At 38.5% G+C, this 19,933-nt stretch overlaps 1 protein-coding gene across 1 annotated transcript in view; it reads right to left on the bottom strand.

Moving 5' to 3' along the window:
* The window catches only part of LOC145997452 (tyrosine-protein phosphatase non-receptor type 13-like), a 460,227-nt gene that overhangs the window by 410,104 nt on the left and 30,190 nt on the right, over nt 1-19,933 (bottom strand). The window contains exon 2 of the mRNA XM_083134519.1: nt 19,163-19,246. The gene's annotated coding sequence lies outside the window, so the exon portion shown is untranslated. The remainder of the gene's footprint in view (nt 1-19,162; nt 19,247-19,933) is intronic.

Raw genomic sequence — 19,933 nt, 5'->3', positions numbered from 1 at the left:
CCTTAGAAGTTGCAGATTTCCAGGATTTATAGTTAAAACTTTTAGTTGTAGTTATTGTTCATTAGTTGTGTTAACACACACATCATGATTAATTCACAAATCACATATATGTATTCAGGATGCAAAATGTAATGTTATTTAAATTATGTATTGTTTGATCTTCACTGACACCTAAAATATTTATTATTTGATTTCGATATACTAAAAAAAGATATACAGTTATGTTAAGTAGTGATGTAGTGCAGTACTGTAACGAAGGAGAGCGTTTAATGAGTTCAAATTGCTAAGATTGGTAATTTTATGTCCGTTCCTTCGTAATGACTGTTGTCAATCCCCTCACCACCGTCTTACCATGCGCCTAAAACTAATAGTAAATCGCTAATTAACATAAATAAATTGTTATTGCGACGAAGGCCGATTCGATAAGAAACTACTAATAAGTATTTATAGTGAGTGACAAACAAAAAATTCAAAACCTCATAATGATCGTTAACTCCTCACGGCTTTGTATCTAAAATGTTTGTCGTCTTTGAACAGAAAGTACGAGAATCAGATATAACAAACTTTCCTCATTAACTTTGCCATATTCGAAACCACCATTACAGACTTAGATCTATGTAACTTGATTCTGCGCATTCCACGTGGCATGTGACTTCCTCCTATCATCGAAATAACTTTCTCTTACTATTTCCTTTCCTCTCGTGAAATAGAGAGACCAATGTTAACTTCTTAGCACAGTGGATAAACTTTACACCCAACGATATACTCCTGAAAAAATCCTGCATAGGTGGAGAATCGAACCTACGACCTCCTTCGTAAGAATCAAGCACGCTACCTCTTCTCCAGGTAGCTCACGTTAAATTTTGCTACCAGTTTGAAGAAACCAATTCACACATAATGTCATATCTATAATTTCCTCATGGCAATTTTCATGAGGAAACGAATTCAGATAAAATCGAGAAACGCTGAAAGGGAAAAATGATGAACATGTCTATTGGCGTTTTGTCATATTTTGTAAATTGTGTAAAAATTCAGTGTTTTGAACAAGCAGTCGTTTAGTTACGAAGTATTTTGTTGTTTGTTTAAAGTAGGAACAGGAGAGCGAAAAGGAGTCCTTTGAACCAGACCCTCTTGACAAGAAACTTCAGCTTTTTACCAAAGACTGTATGAATAGAGAGAGGAACGTATGAAATATAAAATATGTGTGAAATTAAAACAATGGAAACCTTGAAAGATAATACTAACGAACTTCAAACTATGAAAAACATATTTTCGTGGTGGAAAACTCCAAGTCATTTTCGAAATATGAACTTGATGTTTTTCTTTATTATGAAGTGGAGATATGGGACGATACGATCCCTCAGTAAGAAAATTTTAAGTAAGCTACCTCCAACTTCGTCAATGGTCATAATTACTAATTAGGGTCCGGAAGTTGATGAAAAATCAACTTTTTTTCTGACCTTTAAAAACAATGCTAAATCTGATTTCATGTCCGTTTCCCTTCAGTTAGAGCCGGAAAACTGTTTATTTTACATTTTTTTTTTGCATTTTTCGGCCTTTTTTGGCTTTTAGTTTATTTGTCAGTATTTTTAACAGTTTTTATTGCATTTTTACTTATTTTTGAGGTTTATATTTTTCTCCTCCCCTGTTGTTTCGTGCATTTTAAATGCATTTACTAGTAAAACTTACATATTTAGATTTCTTGACATGGTCCTTTTAGCAAATTCACCATGAATCGAAAATACGGTCAATGGAAAAGCATAATATTATTCTTAACTGAAATGTTTGGCAATGGATTAAAATACTTTGTGTGAAGATCTTCTTTGAGGTTCTTTTTCTGGACACTATTATCGCTTTAATCTGTAGTTTTAAAGTAAAATTAGTCACAATATTAAATGCAATTACACTCTGGTATACGCGAAGCAGAACTGTATTATCGGATGCTGGCCGACTACAGTATCATAGAAGGCCAACTCTGAAAGGAGATGCATTGGATCATTTGGTTTTTTAAGTCAACTTTATGCATAGTAAGGCTGATCGGGACTGGACCTACAGTTTAAAGTGGGATCGAACCGAGTGCATAAAATAACGTGAACCGTGTGGTGTAGGGGGATCGTTTGCTTATGGAATGGTAGGTCATGGGTTCAAACATACTTCTTTGCGAAATCTTTTTCGGGAAGTAAACGGCTTTGGATGAGAATGCTTATCTACGTTTCTTGGATATTTCCGTTGATATTTATGCGATTTATGTCCAGCATTTCCGGATGCAGAAAGTTGACATGTAAGTTTTAATATGTGTTAACTTATAACAGCTGAATGAAAGGAAAAGTATTTCCTAAAATCCTGCCAATCACTGAAAGATTAAAAACATTAGTAGAAGCATTACTTGGGGCATGCACAGTGGCGACAATTATGGAGTGTGGAGGGGCAGATGACCCAGCACTATGCTAAACATTACCTACCAAGGGAAAGAAACTGTCCTTGCCCTCACCCCTCCTCCCACCTTGCCTCATCAGTTTTGAAACCCAATCGCCGCCACTGAGCATGCATCGCATAAATATTTACAGTAATATCATATAATCTTATAATACGTTATTAGAACACTTCGTACTCGGTAAATAGAAAGGAAAAAATAATAAGGAAAAGGTGGGATTTGAACCTACGATGTTTCGATCTTGACGAAAACAGTAAAAAAACGAAAGTGCTGTCATCTAACCAACTACTCCAGGAGATTGCTAACAGAAATTTCAGTAAAACACGTTAATCTCAGTTGAAGCAACATTGTGCCGGAGTTTCGAACCATTTTTCGCCAAGAACCAAGGAAAAGACACACTTTGCAGAATCGTTTGGTGTTGTGCAAGGTAACTTTACTAAACATTTCGCATAAAATCATCATAAATTTGCCTTCTTGCATTCAAATGTGACCGCAATTCTTTCTAGGTGGAGGAGAACCTGTTCAGTGTTTCACAATGCACATAAATTTTCCTATTTTCAAATTCAGAACGAAGAATCTTGAAATATTTTCAACATTCGTATTTCTACTTAACATTTTCTTTGTCTACTCATATATTTTATTACTGCGTTAGGGTATCTTTACCTTATGGAATGTGAATGAATGAAAAAAAAATCACGAGCGTTTTCATTCAGGAAGAAGAAATGTTGCAAAGTTGGCTACTCTTAGTTGGCTCTAAAGCGCTATGCTGCCAAATTTACGAATTCCGGACTTTGAAATTTTTCAGGGCGGTCAAACAAGATGTTGCGAAGTGTACCAAGTTTGGTTGAAGTTGCTCCAGGCGTTCGAGAGTTACGCCGGAACAAACAATCATACACACACACATACATACATACATACATCCCATTAATTCATTGTATCTGTGATAAGTGCTGGTTGTAAGAACGGTCCATGAGACCGAAACACGCATGATTAAATCAGTAGTGGCGTAACTCCCTTCAAGACATTTTTTTAAGGCACATTTAAATAACATAACTTAGTACTATGTTTAGCTGTTGGAGCACAAACATGTGCCTCCATAATTATGAATTTGCAACATAGGAGTACTTATTTCTAGCACTGAAATGTTCACACCTCACAGTTCTAAGTTATATGCCACTTCTACCTCGAACCCCTCAAATAAAAAACCACTCTACAGTGCGTTCGAAAAGTCTCCGCACCCATACTTTAAAAAGAAGCTACTAATGCATTAATCTGGATGAGTTGGCAAGCCTGCCAGTAGGGATTGGTTTGACCTTCAAGAACGAGTTTATGTTACGTTTAGAGTAGTGCCGCTGTTACAATCCTCGGTGTGAGACTTGCAATCAGAGTTTGTCAACAATAACGTTTAAGCACATCGCCCACTGACACCCGGAGAAATGTGGTTCTATTGTCTGCATCTATTGAAATCAAATGGTGTAACGGCCACTACGGGGAAACATGTGGAAACGAAGCACGGAATTTCTATGCGAGAAGTCTGCAGGTTATCGCCCACTGAGACGCTGAAAACGCGTCAGTTGCGTTCAGTTGCCATGTTGCTCCGCGTTCCAGTGGGCGTTACACTTTACGCGCACACAGCGAATCGCTATGTTGGAAGCATATTTTGAGTATATCATATGAAAGATGTGTGGAGAAATGGAGAAGTCTATTCTCCGATGATGCGGCACCAGTTTTAACCGCAATGGATGATTGTTTCAAATTTAGTTCCAATATTCTTTCTGTGCATTTCAACGCGCTGAAAGCTTGCCCCCACAGGTCCCGGGTTCGAATCCCGGCCTGGGCAGGAATGTTTGCGAGTGTCCATTCATCAATTTCATCATATCATCACTCATCTCCATCTTCGCAAATTAGCCAAAGGTGGCACAAAAGCGAAGAAAAATAAAGCAAATCAAGTTAAACCAAATCAACGTGCGGAAAGAGGTTTGCCGTGTTGTCAGTGTGTTAGCGACCTCAGAGATTGCAGTATTACTCACATTTAGTTTACGAATATTTTTTTTGTATATTTCAAGATATAGTTAACAAATGTATGTATTCATTACTTTGACAAGTTCAATAAATTATGAGCAAAAAATTCTCAAACGTTGAGTATATGGGGAATATGCCAACGTTCTGATTACTACACTTGGAATGGTAACACGCTTTAGACGCACTCATTTCCTTTAATATTTTTGCTAGCATAAATGCTATGTAAATGCTTCCAAACATCTAATAGCAGACAGTTCTTTCATTAACATGTCGGTTAGCTCTTGCGATGTATGATATATACAGCACGAAAGGCACGTCGATATACACATCTATGGTGAATGTACGGAGTTTACAACTGAAACAACTAAAATATTCTTCCATGCGTGTACTGTCAACGTTATAAAGTATGTATTTAAGTAGTGCCATTGATTTGCACTTAATACTGTTTTATAGGATACGTTATTCCTCTCGGTTCAATAGTTATCAGCTTTTAAAAATGTGAAGTGATACATTGCTTACATTCCACTCGGCCGACATTACAACTGTACCCGTGACCTAGAGCTCGCATTATGATTGGTAATGCTACGAAAAATGCCACAGATTATATCCTTGAGATATACCATGACATATGCCATGGCATCTGAAATGCCATAAGATTGTTCACTTTATACAATAGCATTGTGGTCACGGCATAAATGATAAGATAAAGCTTTGTCTAAAGCGTGTCTAAGAGTGTGTTGAACATTGGCTTTTTGTACCCATCACATCATACGAACAGCGGGTTGAGGGTTGGCAACTCTGCCCTTACGTCAGCGCCAAACTGGTCTGTCTACGAGTATAAGTATAGTATAAAAAAATAAATAAATAAAAGAAATAAAAAGGCGGGGGAAAAGATTAAATTCACAGCAACTGACGTCCTGGTTTATTTAAAGGGACCAGAGTTAAGAGCATACCCTGGAATGTGTGTGGGTGGAGGCGGTCTTGCTTTGGGTCCTCTCCCGTTTCAGTGTGATATATATATTATGGACTCTAGAAAACCTGGGAAATTCATAATTTCGAGAGTTGAAAATACTTGTTCAAACTAGGAGAGCCGGTCTGAAATGGTACTCCAACATCAGGAATAATCCGTTCTGAAGTTTCAGAGCCCAAAAACTTTTCAGCTTTATCCAGCGTATAAAACTTACAAGTGTCCCATTATGCAGTACGGATACGTATGAACTGAAATTCGATATCAAGTTGCAGCTCTCTTCGGCAAAACAAGTGCAGGCAGCGGTAATGCGGTTCAAGAGAACGAAGTACGGGGTGTCTACAATTTCGTAAAAACAAAATCTCTTAATTTTTCCACACCAAGAACCAAACTTTTCGAGACCAACTCATTATGGCAATTTGTTTACAAATTTGTATACGAAGGACACTAAACTTTAGCTAAACACCACACTTAGAAACCTAATAAATTAGGTTCAAAGGGTAATAACGAGAAGGGAAACATAAGTATATATTTTTTTTTAACAGAAACTGATAGTTCGAGACTGAGCTTTTACATAATACTTGTCATATATTGACTAATAATAAACAAATAAATTTTTCTACAAAAATCATAATAATAGCAAAAATAATACACAATAACAAGTATAATGAGTTAATGATGATTTTTTAAGTGATCGTCTGTAATTTACTTCGCTTTTCTGCCACTTTTGGCTAATCATGAAGATGAAGATGATGAAATTGATGAGGAGACACAAAGAACACCCAAGAACAGGCCGGGATTCGAACCCGGGACCCATGGCATTGTAGCGCGCTGTGCTAACCACTCTCCAACGGAGGCACAATTATAATATGTCTTAATCCTGATATCAACCAAACACATCCCAAAATTTGTAACAAGAAAGTGGTACAAGCGAATGGCCACTTACTGTAATACATCTCCAGTTGAAAATAGTTCAAAACATGGCCCCTTTCGTAGAGTATTTAATATGCAATTTCTACTGTAACTTACAGTAATAATCAGTATATCAAACTGTAGTATAGCTTGTCCACAACAAATTGAAAATTTCTTGCTTCTTTGTTAAAAAAAAAGTACTTTTCGTGGACTCCCACACAAATGTTAACTTTTTCCAGAAACAGTAAATTTCCCTGACATTTCCAGGTTTTCCTCTGATGACATTCGAGATGACGTCAGGAGTACGTGCAAGCAAATGGGTCAACCTGGCAAGAGTTCCCGCGGATCCGTGGCTATAAGGGATGCTGAATTCCCCTTATTTCCTACCAGGAAGCGTCTTTGAGATTGGGTTGAGCCTCTGAAAAAAAGAAATCAACTTGCTCCACGGTGAGGAAACGTATCGTACCGCAGTTCGTCGACGTCGCGTTACATCAGTGTAGCCAGCCCCTAAGTTGTCTCTTGATGGATCTTGGTCACTCTAGAGCGGTGGTTCTCAACCTTCGTGATCCCGCGGTCAGATAAATTGTTTTTCTTTTTTTAAGTAATCACCCAACAATTTTACTCGCAAATACTTTTCTATTTTTTAAAAAATGTGCACAATAATGAATATGTACCCTTGAAATGTACATAATATTAATAAATTATGGTATAATCATAGAGATTGTTGTCAAGTATAAAATTTTGGTTTAAATTAGTTGACAACAACTGCATATAATGGAATCTTTTAGTTTCCACTGGCCAATATCATTAAATTAATTTGGTAACTGCTGTTTTCATTGGATTGTTCCATTTCGGACGCTAAAGTATTCAAATTAATCGGAATAATTCCACTTCAATATATCTGTTAATGAAAATTGCTGCGCAAACTAAATTGGTCGTGCTGTTCGTCCGTCAACATCCAAATTTGGAGGCGGGTAGCGACGCCCCCTCCCCCCTCCCTCCCGGGTAGATCATTTCATGGTTCACAGCCACTGTCGCGAAAGCGTTTTCTGTTATCGGAGTCGAAATCCGAACGAGATAAGGTCTTTCCAGGTGGTTGCCAGCTCGGGCTGCAAGTTGCTTCACCCTTCCGGCACTAACGCGAGAAAGACTCAACCGTGAAAATTCTAATTTGGAGGCAGCGAGGGAGACAGTCCCCTCACAGCGGCTTGATTTCTCACCAGAACTGGTCATGTGGTTGCCAGCTCTGGCTGAATGTCGCAAAACTTAAGAACCTCTCTCGTCCCAGTATAAAGTCCGCATCACACGGAACTGGAATTCCAGTAGGTATGCCCTAGTTGGCGCTGGACTGGCTACCAATTTGCTAGTTTTCGCCTCACACAATACTTATCAGCGTACTCGTCGATAGACTTTTGTTCCCATACAAGGGAAGTTGTAATGGCGGCCTCGTGACATGTAAAGAATGTATCACTTCACATTTTTAAAAGCCAATAACAATTGAACCGAGAGGAATAGCGTTTTGAATAAAATGTTATTCGATACAAAACAATTGCGCTGCTTAAATACATACTTTACAACGTTTACTGTACACGTATGGAAAAATATTTTAGTTGTTTCAAATGTAAACACCGTGCACTCAGCACAGATGGTGTAACTGAACGCGACTTTCATGCTGTATACGTTATACATTGCTAGAGTAACACTCGGAAACCACAAACAAAAGCGCTCCTTTGCACACTCACAGATTATCTTCATATGGCGAAACTTTGCTCTGATTGGCTGTTCCACAGAATCCAGTCGAGGAAAGCAAGTAGCAATTAGAACATGTCCTATTCCTCCAAACCAGTCAAGCAGCAGCCAGGATTGCTACCTAGAAAGTTAGTTCAGCGCCAACTAGGGCATTCCTACTAGAAATCCAGTTCCGTGTGATAGGGGCTTTAGTGACGCCACTGCCCGGTACCGGGCAGCGGTCCGGCTGTTGAAAGACACTGTTCTGGACCCGTTGCTATTGAAAAATATAAAGGAGGCTGGGGATACTTACGTCTCGGTAAGAACTATGCTCGGAATGGGACTTGACAATGAAACGCCAGCGATTACTCTTCCCTCTGTCGATCTGGTGGGATTTTTCTATAAAGCTGATCCTCTCTCCGAAAGACAAACGTTGAGGCTTCCGAGGTGGAGTGATAAAAGAGTAAAATAAATGGAAAAGGTACATTACACCGTGCCATGAAGGCATAGATGCGGTCCAACAAAATCTAGACCTCGGTCCATTTTAGGAGGTGGTGCGATCGTCACCACACTCTAGTCACCTTTATCCCCATGGTTACCCCCAGGTACCTATTTATTTGAGAATGGGTGGACAACAGAACCACATTTATGTAGGTACGAGGCAGGGAACGGTAAGACCAGGATTGGTCAAGGAACAGTAAATAAATTCAATTCCGGTCCGGCAGAGAAAATCAGCAAGCGTAAATGGGTTCTGGACCGAAAAGAACATTTTTATCTTCACAGCATTTCAATTCTGTCCCGGAATCTTCTTTCGGTGTCAATTAAAATACGGTTCAAGTTCGGTATTGAAATGAAACAATAAGCAACTTGGACCGAATCTAAATTGTGCGAATAAAAAGGTTCTGGTGCTGGAGAATCGAATCCGGGTCTCCCACGTGGTAGTTAGATCGCCTGTCGACTGGACCACCGTGGAGAGATGGAAATGAGAGAAAAGATAAAAAAAAATGAATGATAAGGAAAGAAAGTGGACAGAGATAAAAAAAAGAGTTAAAGAAAGTGGACAAACAGAGATAAAAAATTAATGAGAGGAAGAAAGTGGACAGAGATAAAAAAAAATGAATGAGAGGGAAAGAAACTGGACAAACAGAGATTAGAAAATAATGAGTTAAAGAAAGTGGACAAACAGAGATAAAGCAGAATGAGAGAAAAAGAAAGTAGACAAACGGAGATAAAAAAGAATGAGAGGAAAAGAAACTGGATAAACAGACATAAAAAAGAATGAGAGGAAAAGAAAATGGACAAACAGATAAAAATGAATGAGAGGCAAAGAAAGTGGACAGAGATAAAAAAATAAAGAGGGAAAGGAAGTGGACAAACAGAGATAAAAAATGAATGAGAGGGAAAGAAAGTGGACAAACAGAGATAAAAAAATAAAGAGGGAAAGGAAGTGGACAAACAGAGATAAAAAATGAATGAGAGGGAAAGAAAGTGGACAAACAGAGATAAAAAAAATAAAGAGGGAAAGAAAGTGGACAAACAGATAAAAAAATGAATGAGAGGGAAAGAAAGTGGACAAACAGAGATAAAAAAATTAGGGAAAGGAAGTGGACAAACAGAGATAAAAAATGAATGAGAGGAAAATAAAGTGAACAAACAGAGAAATAGAATAGGAAAAAAGCAGAGGGAAAGAAAGATATAGAAAAGACAATTTAAGAGAGATGATAAAGAATAAGAATAAAAATACGGAATAAAGAAATAGAAAAAAACTAAAGTGAAAGTAAAGGGAAAAGAAACAAAACCCTATATCACTGAAGCAGAGTATGTTGAAACTTCTGAAAAACAAGTTTAAAAATACCACATAAAGAGCAGTATATATGTATGGCTTAAACCTCGTGCCAACAAAATTATTTTAAAAAACACACAATGTTCTATATTGGTGTTCTCAGCAAATATTTATTTCGACTGTTTGAACAAATAATAAATGTCGAAACACCCATAAGTATAATTTATATATATTACTTGTATTTCAAATCTAACCATAAATGAAAAATTAATAATTGGCGCTTCAAAATGGCGACAATATAGGAAAAAAGGGGCACGATGGAAGTAATGAATGTAATGAAAAATTGCTCTCCAGTTTTATTGCTGAAATTAGTTGGCTTAATTTGGCATAAAATGCATCGTTAATGCAAATCCGTGCTGCAAATTGACCCCCTCCAGGGCAGCCTACCGTGAATGGAACAAGATTTGTTTTTACACCAATTGGATGCCGCCCTGATTATGCGAGACGATCGATTAATAATTAGGGACAACACAATATGTCCACCAGCGGAAGAATTGCTGCTACATATAAAAGGCTGTGACCGAAAACAGCTGTTCGAAAAAATTCAAAGTAGTTGAATAAAGAGATTCTTTCAAATTGCAAATGTGCAGACTGTTCCAAAATGTTTACACTCTTTGAACGTTAATAACAGAAAAACTACTGGTATTTCTAGCTCAGGGGTTTCCAACTGGCAGCCCGCGAAGCCAATTTGCAAACTACATTAATTTTATGTATTTTTATTAAAATACGTTATATTTTTACTGAAGAAACGGAAGCTCTGTGAAGAAAGACCATATCACAGGTAGAATTTATTTTGCAGTCAATAATGATCATCAGAAGAATCTAAAGTGACGTAACTTTCTCTTCACACCATGCATTCCAAACCCCTTCGCTATGCGGAATGAACTCGCCCGTGAACGTTTGAAAGTGTTTTTTTCTTCAATGAAGTTCATCAAGAACCGCTACAGAAGTCGATTGGTAGATTCTTCACTGCTTCACCTTCCGAGACTTTCAAATACAGATATTGAAGTGGACATTCCAACTTTAATAAGAGAAGCAATTTTCACATTGAACACTTACTATGAAGGATTCTCATTTGTATGGTGTGTTTGTTATTTCTTTCAATTCATTCATAAGTATTGATTTTTTTTTTGTAAAATAAATTGTAATTATACAATTTTGATTTGATTCCATTGTTTTTATTGCCTCATTTTAGAAATTTAGGTCATGCGAAAGTACTACATTTTCAGTTCAGTACTTACAATTTTTGTAATATTTAACCCCCCCCCCCCCCCAAAAAAAAATGCGGCCCGCCAATCAACTGCTGGATATAATTTTGGCCCTCAGACCTTTTGAAGTTGGAAACCACTGTTCTAGCTGTAATCTCTACGTTGAGTGTGCAAGCGCGTGTAAGCAATCTGTCGTTTCTAGTTCCGTCACAGCCAGGGTGGATAATAAACATGATTTTAATTTTAAAAAATCATTTGATTATTTTTTTTATTTTTGGATTTAAATCCTCTTTTTTTTTTCTAAAACCACGCTTAAATTTAATTGTATGGTTTTTGGCACCATACATATAATGTTTTTTTTTTTATAGAAAGGCTTTCTCTATTAATCGGCCCTGTAAAATATTTGCACAGTTTGATTAAAGCAAATAAAAAATTATATGTAAATATACATTTTTCTGAGCCTACTATGGAAATGTTTGAGTGTGTTAATGAAACTATAATAATTTCAGTAATTTTTCTTCCAGTGAAAAAACATTCTCAATGTACTCTATAATTGTAACTTAAAATATTTTTATAGTCTCTGTAGCTGAATTTTGGCAATTTTTTTAAATAATAATTTGCAAAATATCAGCTTCCATGTTTATTTACAGTTTAATGATAATGACACTATTTACGCTTTAACATGGTTAGTATTTTGTATATTTTTCTACACAAAATGTTTGCTATTTTTGCCATTAAAAATTATTGAATTTTAATTCAAGAGAAATCCTGTGTTTACGTTTCATTTGGTATGAGCTTCACACCATCTGTACATATATATTGTTTCCTTTCTTTTTCTTTGTTAGGGTCTAATAAACACATTAAATGATTAAAGATTAATGTACTTTCATGAAAAGTGATTCTGCTATCTACAAAATCCTTACGTATATTCTTCTATAAATTATTTATTTAAAGTGATTTACAGCAACCTGATGTAAGTCAATTACAGCATTAGTGTACACAATATTGCAGAGATGAGCAATTTTGCCTTAAGTGTCAAATCTCTCGCGACACCCAGATCTCCTGATCTAATACCCTTAGATTTCTATCTGCGGGGGAACTGTGAAGAAAGATGTGTACGCCACAAAGCCATGGACTCTAAATGAAATGAGACATACGATTCAGACTACCTGTGCCTCCTTTCCCGTGTAAACCATATCTGCTGTTTGTCGATTTGAGACGATGTATTGCTGTCAATGGCGGTCACTTTGAAGATCTAAAACTTTAAGGTATGCGACCTCCCAAAAAAATGCATAGCTTATACATTTTGAGAGTGTAGAAAACTATATAGCCCAATGGTTCTAGACCGCCGGGTCGCGCCCCGGTACCGAAACCTGCGTCAATTATACCGAACCGGCTGAGGTTTTATCTGAAGTTTGCGACTTGCAGCCCGAGCTGGCAACCACCTGGGAAGATTGCCTTTAGTTCGGGGTTCACCAGCGATAAAAGGAAATCCTTTCTCGCCAGTGCTGGTGAGGATTCAAAGCAGCTGAGAAGTTACTGTCACCCGTGCAGCTTCCAAATTTGAATTACAAGCGTTGGGCCGTTCTGGAGTCAGGGCCGGAAGGGTGAAGCGACTTGCAGCCCGAGCTGGCAAGCACTTGGAAAGATGGCCTCTCGTTAGAGTTTCTAGTTCGACAACAACAAAATTCTCTTGCGAGTGTGACGGTGAGCAATTACACGATCTAACCGGAGGGGGGGGGGGCGTTGCTTCCCACCTCCAAATGTGGAGGTTGATGCCAGTGAAAACCAGCACTTGGCAAATTCAATTTAATTATAGGTATTGTCCAGACGAAACTAAAAGATTCCAATAGGTCTAGTTGTTGTAAACTAATTTAAACCAAAATTTTATGTTTTACAAGAAACCTAGACATAATATCGAGCCGCGATAACTCAGTCGATGTCCACCTCCGTGGCGGAGTGGTTAGCACAGCGCGCTACGACGCCAGCGGCCCCGGGTTCGAATGCCGGCTCGGGCATGGATGTTTGTGTTCGCAGGGCATGATGAAAATGAGAATTGAAAGAAATTGACATGTATGACTTTGATTTGTGGGGAAGGCTGCAGCGTAGGGGTCTTCCTTCTTTATTTTTTTTTTTAAAAAAAAGTCGTTATGACATCTGGCTACCATGCGAGAGACCCGGGTTCGATCCCGGCGGGGGAGTACCGGGATTTTTTTCACGTGTTCAAGCGACTCCGGCGCCCACCCAGCGTCGTATAAAATGGGTACCTGGAGGAAACTCTGAGGGTATAAAGGCGGCCAGGGGCGTGTTGCTGATCACATCACCCCCACCTTCGGGCCCTAACTCCACACCCCCTATACGCCTTCATGATGCAAAGCACAGGTGCGGATCTTGCTTTACTTTTGCCTAAAAATAATCGAACTAATATTCTCACTGTTGGGATCGGGGCATTGACTTTCAAAAAACCAATTTGCAGGACCAGGGGCTCACTGATATAGCAAACCTACGTGGCGGAGTGGACTGCGGAGGTCTGCTATATCACAGCGCACTAAGACTCCAGGGGTCGAGGGTACGAATCTCGGGTCTTCTTTGCGAGTCCCCTAATCGATTTCATCATATCATCACTCATCCTCATCGTCGCGATTAGACAAAAGTGGAAGAAAAGTGACACTGAAGACGAAAAATCAAATCAAAATCCACTTCAATCTGTAGGTCCAGTGCCGACTTGAGTGTTAAGTGAACTTAAAACACTGAAAGAGTTATTTCATTAACTTGTAAAAAAAATCAGGCGCTGACCGATAATTTTCATACAGCTGGCAACACTTACCCGCGAAGGAAATGATACCAATTTTTTTCTGGCTCCCCCCTTTCTCGAGTTGGAGGAAGCAGTAAACAACCGCAAAAAGATCTGAAGCCCCGTGTTCCGCACACAGGCTCCCTGTTAATAATGAAACTCGACCTGCGGCAACGTACGACACGGGGGGCAGCAGAGGGGCATGGTCCCCACTTTGTTCCCTCGGGAAATTCCCCGGTAAGTTATTGAAAAACGCCCCCATTCGGAAACAGATTCCAGAGAATATTTTGTAGAAGTGGGACGGATGGAGGTGGGTTAGCAGCGTCGATACGTTTGCTGACGGATTCGGGTTCGTATCCTGATTCCTCGCATATTAAATTCCAGCGTTCAGTCACCTTCCGACTCTCATTTCATCAGGGTCACCGTGACACTGGCAAAATGAGGTAAGGTGAGAAGAATGTAAATTTCTGACCCTTGGTACAATATTACCATTTTAGTTATTATACGAGGGTTGTTCAACGAGTTTTGTCATGTCCGGTCGTGAGAAATTGCCTTTAATACAGAATCACATACCTAAATGTACCTTCATGGTACGGTACTATATGCACAGGGAACTTTACCTTAACTTTTCTACGGAATCATCAAAACACACTCTTTAATCTCTACAATTTATTTCATTTTGCCCCAGACAATTGTTCTTGTATAGTTAGAACTTAATGATAATAATACTACGTACAATTTAACAATCGGTATTTTGTATATATTTCCTATTTTTTTACTGATTGATTTTGTTTACTTAACATTTCTGCCACTTTTGGCTAATCGCGAAGACGAGAATGAGTGATATGATGAAGGGACAATAACAAAGAACACCCATGCCGGGATTCGAACCCAGGCCCCCTGACGTCATATCGCGCTCTGCCAACTACTCGCCACGGAGACCGGCTTATATTTTTTTCCTTGAAAACATAACTGTATTGTGAGGAACAGAAACGTTATTTATTTATTTATTCCAAGTTTCAGTAACAGCACTTGTAAGGCCATTTTACACTGAAAACTCTAATAAATCAACAAGAACAAGTCAACATGGTTTTAGGTAAAAACAAAAAAGGTAAATATAAACATGATAAGACATAAACAAGGAAACAAACAAAAGATTTACATACTCACTCTTAGAGAAGATCGGAAAATACTTTTTTGGGTGAGCTTAACCTTTCAGTGCATATAGAGGGTCTACCAATTTGAACGTCAGAGCTTTGAAAGAGTGTTACGGCAACACTGACTGGAATGACGAGATGGAAATCTGTGTGCAGTAGTCTGTGGCAAGTTATCATGGAGAGATACACAATGCAACAACGCATAGAAATTATTCGAATTTATTATCAAAATTCGTGTTCAGTTCGACGGACATTTCGTGCATTGAGAGGAATTTCATCATATTTTCCGATGAAGCACTTTTTTTTCTTCATGGCTACGTTAACAAACAAAACTGTAGGATTTGGGCAGATGAAAATCCGCAAGTGATCTGGACGTACCCTTCATCCTAAGAAAGTGACCGTGTGGTGTGGTTTTTGGGCAATGGCATGATCGGGCCTTATTTTTTTTAGGACCAACATGGAAATCACGTGACTGTCAATCGGGAGCGATACAGGAATATGGTGGTGCAGTTTTTGTGGCCTAAACTGGCAAATCTTGACATCAACAATGTGTTTTTCCAACAGGACGGTGCAACTTGCCACACAATGGAATTATTGCAGGAAAAGTTCCCCGGACGAGTTCTGTCCAGAAAGGGTGATGTGAACTGGCCACCAAGATCATGTGACCTAACCCCCCTGGATTATTTTCTATGGGGTTATGCCAAATCTAAGGTCTATGAGACTAGGCACGAACATCGAACGAACCATTGAGGCTATACAGCTCAATATGTGTGCAGACGTGCTGGAAAATTGGACATTAAGAATCCATCCCACCCACCGAAGCAGAGGACATTTGAACGACATATTGTACAAAACATAATGCCATTGTTTGCTCTTCAAAATAAAAACAATATATGTTATTATCACTTGTGGTTTTCATTCTATCTAATTTTAAAGATCTGACGTTCAAATTGATAGACCCTATACTTTCTTCCCACTTTCAAAAAAAGTATCCAAGGGAACAAAAAACATCATGTGCTACGATGCCATAGGTTCCAGATTCTTTGTAGATATCCCTTTATCAATATCATCACTCATCCACACCGTCGCGATAAGCCAAAATCGGCAGAAAAGCGAAGTAAAATAACCGAAATCAACCAAACATCATGAATGATTACTACGAGATTTGTTATTTATCGTCGCTTTTCTGCCACTTTTGGCTAATCGCGAAGACGTGGATGAGTGATGATATTGATGAAGACACTCACACACAATAGTAACGCCCAGGCCGGGGTTTGAACTCGGTACCCCTGGCATCGTAGCGCGATGTGCTAACCACTCCGCCAGGGAAGTTGACTGAGATTAATGTACTTTCACTGAAAGTTAATTATTTATTTATTAAGAAAACAACAGGCAGATGCCTAAATACAGCGTTCTGTAAACTTTAACAATAAATTATTTCTGTACATGAATCGTGAATATGAAAGTAATTTACACATTTTTTTTAAAATGACACGGTTAAAACCTTCATTTAAATCACGATTTGAATCAAACTACCTTGCCCTACATTATGTCTCCAAATAATCAAATAAATCTTCAATGAAGGTAGGCAAAAACAGCTTAAAAAGGGAGAGAGAGAGAGAGAGAGAGAGAGAGAGAGAGAGAGAGAGATCAGACAAAAGAGCAAAAGTGACAAACAAATTTTCTGAATGGTGTAAGCGATGAAAACTGTCCATAAACTCTTCGAAATGTTCTTACATAACAATTTCATTGAAGCAAAACATTCTTGAAGGTAGTTATACACTCACGGACATCCCTCTAGCAAAAGAAGCACAACACCGAGATCTAGGTATCCTTATAGATTCTAAACTAACTTTCGATAATCACATATCAACCATCACAAAAAAGGCAATGCGTATGCTAGGCTTACTTTACAGATTCACCGAAATCCATAACCCTACAGCACTTTCCATTTACTCCAAAACTTTTGTGTCTCCCGTTCTAGAATACTGTTCACCCATCTGGAACATGGCTGCCCCTTCTCATACCTCCAAGATCGAGAGTGTTCTCGGCTTTCTCCTCTCCATCGTTCGATATAGAGTGCCTGCCCTGAGACACCTACCTAAGAAAGATCTGCTTGTAAACTTAAACATAAATACTTCAGCATCACGTAGATACGTTGCAGATATGAAATTACTACATAAGGTCATTAACGGAAACCTAAGATGGAGCATCCCACTCCACGAACTCTCCCTCAGAGTGCCCGGACATAAAACACGGAACAAGGAGACTTTCCACACTGCAACTCCCAGACTCTCACTCATACAACGTTCATTATTCCATAGGCTACCGAACCAATTCAATATCATCTCAGACCAAGTAGATATTTTCAGTTCATATTCGTCTTTTATCACCAACTTAGAAAAAATTGTACACAAGTAATGCATTGTGAAAATATTCTGTTTACTTTGGTACTGTCTTGGCTTGTTTATGTTTATATTTTGTTTATTTTATATTATCTTGTTTCGTGTGTTCTTTGTAACACTAGGGTACTGTTTTACTGTTGTGTCTTTGCAGTTTAAAATGGCTTCTGCTGTACTGGAAATTGCAATAAATAAATAAATGCAGAAACATTTCCGGGTATCAAAAATTCAAGTATAAATCCCGTGATACATGGAATTCCCGGTTGGTAGACACACTGTAATAATTTAAACATTAAACAAAACTTACTGTTGCATATTTAACGAAAAAAATGTCATCTCTGTTCGCCAAGAAAGCGGCAGTGAACTCTTGGAAAAAGCTTCGAGAAAAGAGTTTCTGCCTACAAATGCGGTGAAAAGTTTGGGTCTACTTTCTTCCACGTCTGCGCTGCGGAAATAATTGAATTTAAAAGGAAAATCGAGTTCACACTTTTTAACCCAACCAAAAATCCAACTTGCAAACCAGCTCCTATGAATTTTTAACACTGAAACAATCTTGGTTCTGCTCCGGTCTGTTAAGTTCGCGTTGGCTTCTGGCCTCGGGCCTCTTGAGACAGAGAGTAACAGCTATTGAACACGCTGGCTTGCCCCCCTTTTTTTCACACAGCGCCAAAAAAAAAATACTTAAAAATGCATGAACCGACAAATTTCTGTTTTCCGCATTTCTAGTGGGCTGAACGAACTCCGCCGTGTGTTTCCATGTAGATCGGACCATATCAATAAATCATTAAAAAAACTAGGATTTTATTGGCTAAAAATTATTTTCTGGCCTTCACTAACCCTACAGCCAGCCATCCCACAACTTTTTAATGACGATAAGTTTTCATTTTTGTCCAAAATTGTGTAAGGCAATAAAATAATGTTGTAGAAGATATTGAAAAGCGAAAGATATGTTGCCTTTAAGTTTGTCTTTGTTTTTTTACTGAAAAAGTATTATTAATATACTCTTGTTTCTCTATAGTATTCTGCAATTCATCGACAATTACTGGCTCAGTTTTATTTAACTTGACCTTATGTACTGACCAAAGATTGGACAAACTAACAACGTTTAGCAAACTAGCAAGTTTAAGCGGGTGAACAACCACGTCGACATCAACAGACTTCACAGGTGGACAACAGGGAAAGGAACCCCGTATATCCGCCCGAACCTTGGGATGTTACCATCATGTTCTGCTGAGCTAGTAAGATAAGGTGGTTTGATGTTTTAAGTCCACTTTATGCGCAGTAAGGCTAATCGGGACTGGACCTACAGTTTAAAGTGGGATCCGAACCACTTGTTCCTCCACCGGGTATCGAAACCGGGACCCCTTGATTACAAGGCAATGGCGCTACCACTGCGCCATGGGGAGGCCCTCAGCTAGTAAGATAAGTTGTACCAGTGAAGTGCAGCGCTACGAGGATTGAAGCAAACGGAGCATTAAAAAAACTGACAATGCATCCATTCCAGGGAACCTGTGGAGCAATGCCGCGCGTAACGGTTTAGAAGGGGAGAAAGCGAGCAAAGTAGTACGCGCTTCGCCTTCTCACGCGTTCATTGATCGAGCCCTCTCGAGTCACTACTTGCGCAGAGGACTTGTTTTCGTACGCTTGCCCCACACATTCCTGAGACTTAATTACATTTTTTTTTTTTTTACTTACATTGATGCACACCTCCGCTTTCAAGTTCAGCAAACACTTGCAAATCCGCACGAATTTTCCCAGCTAGCCTGCACGCATGACAACCTGAAAGAATCAAATATATACGAGGTTAGTTTCAAAATAGTGGAGAATGAGTACGTAAGAAATTAGTAAATATGGATGACAGATACCCGAATTACAGATAATTCAGAATCCGTTGTGGATGTAACGGGTAATCTGGATGACGGATATAGGGACGATACCGACAAGGCGTAACAATAGAAGCGACAACAAGACTAGACACGTCCAGACTTGTCAAGACCTAATGTATAAGACGTCGTTCAAAACGTCGGGATTGAAAAATATATTGATTTGGTTTATTTTACTTCGCTTTACTGCCACTTTTGGCTAATCACGAAGATGTAGATGATCGATGATATGATGGAATTTGTTACGCCCCACATAATTTACAAAACTCAATGTGTTTAATATGTGAATTATAGACAAACGCTAGTCATAGTATGACGTCATAACCTGTTTAACGAAAGTTTGTAATCTGTTCCGATGGTTATTGACTAACCTAAAAGTAATCGGTTTTGGTTACTAGGTGATCTGATGTATTGATTTTGATGGCTAATGTAAGTTATATTAAAACTCAAGAAAATTGTAAATGTGGCAATAACAATCCTGATGCACAACATTTATTCCTAGAACGTCCATTTTTTTCAAATCAACAAATCACACACTACAAAGGTATACAACGTTTGAAAATTTCATTTCCCATATCACTCT

This window comes from Lepisma saccharinum, chromosome 13, assembly GCF_977018435.1.
Source record: "Lepisma saccharinum chromosome 13, izLepSacc3.1, whole genome shotgun sequence".
NCBI lineage: Eukaryota > Metazoa > Arthropoda > Insecta > Zygentoma > Lepismatidae > Lepisma > Lepisma saccharinum.
This window is presented reverse-complemented; position numbering and strand designations above follow the sequence as displayed.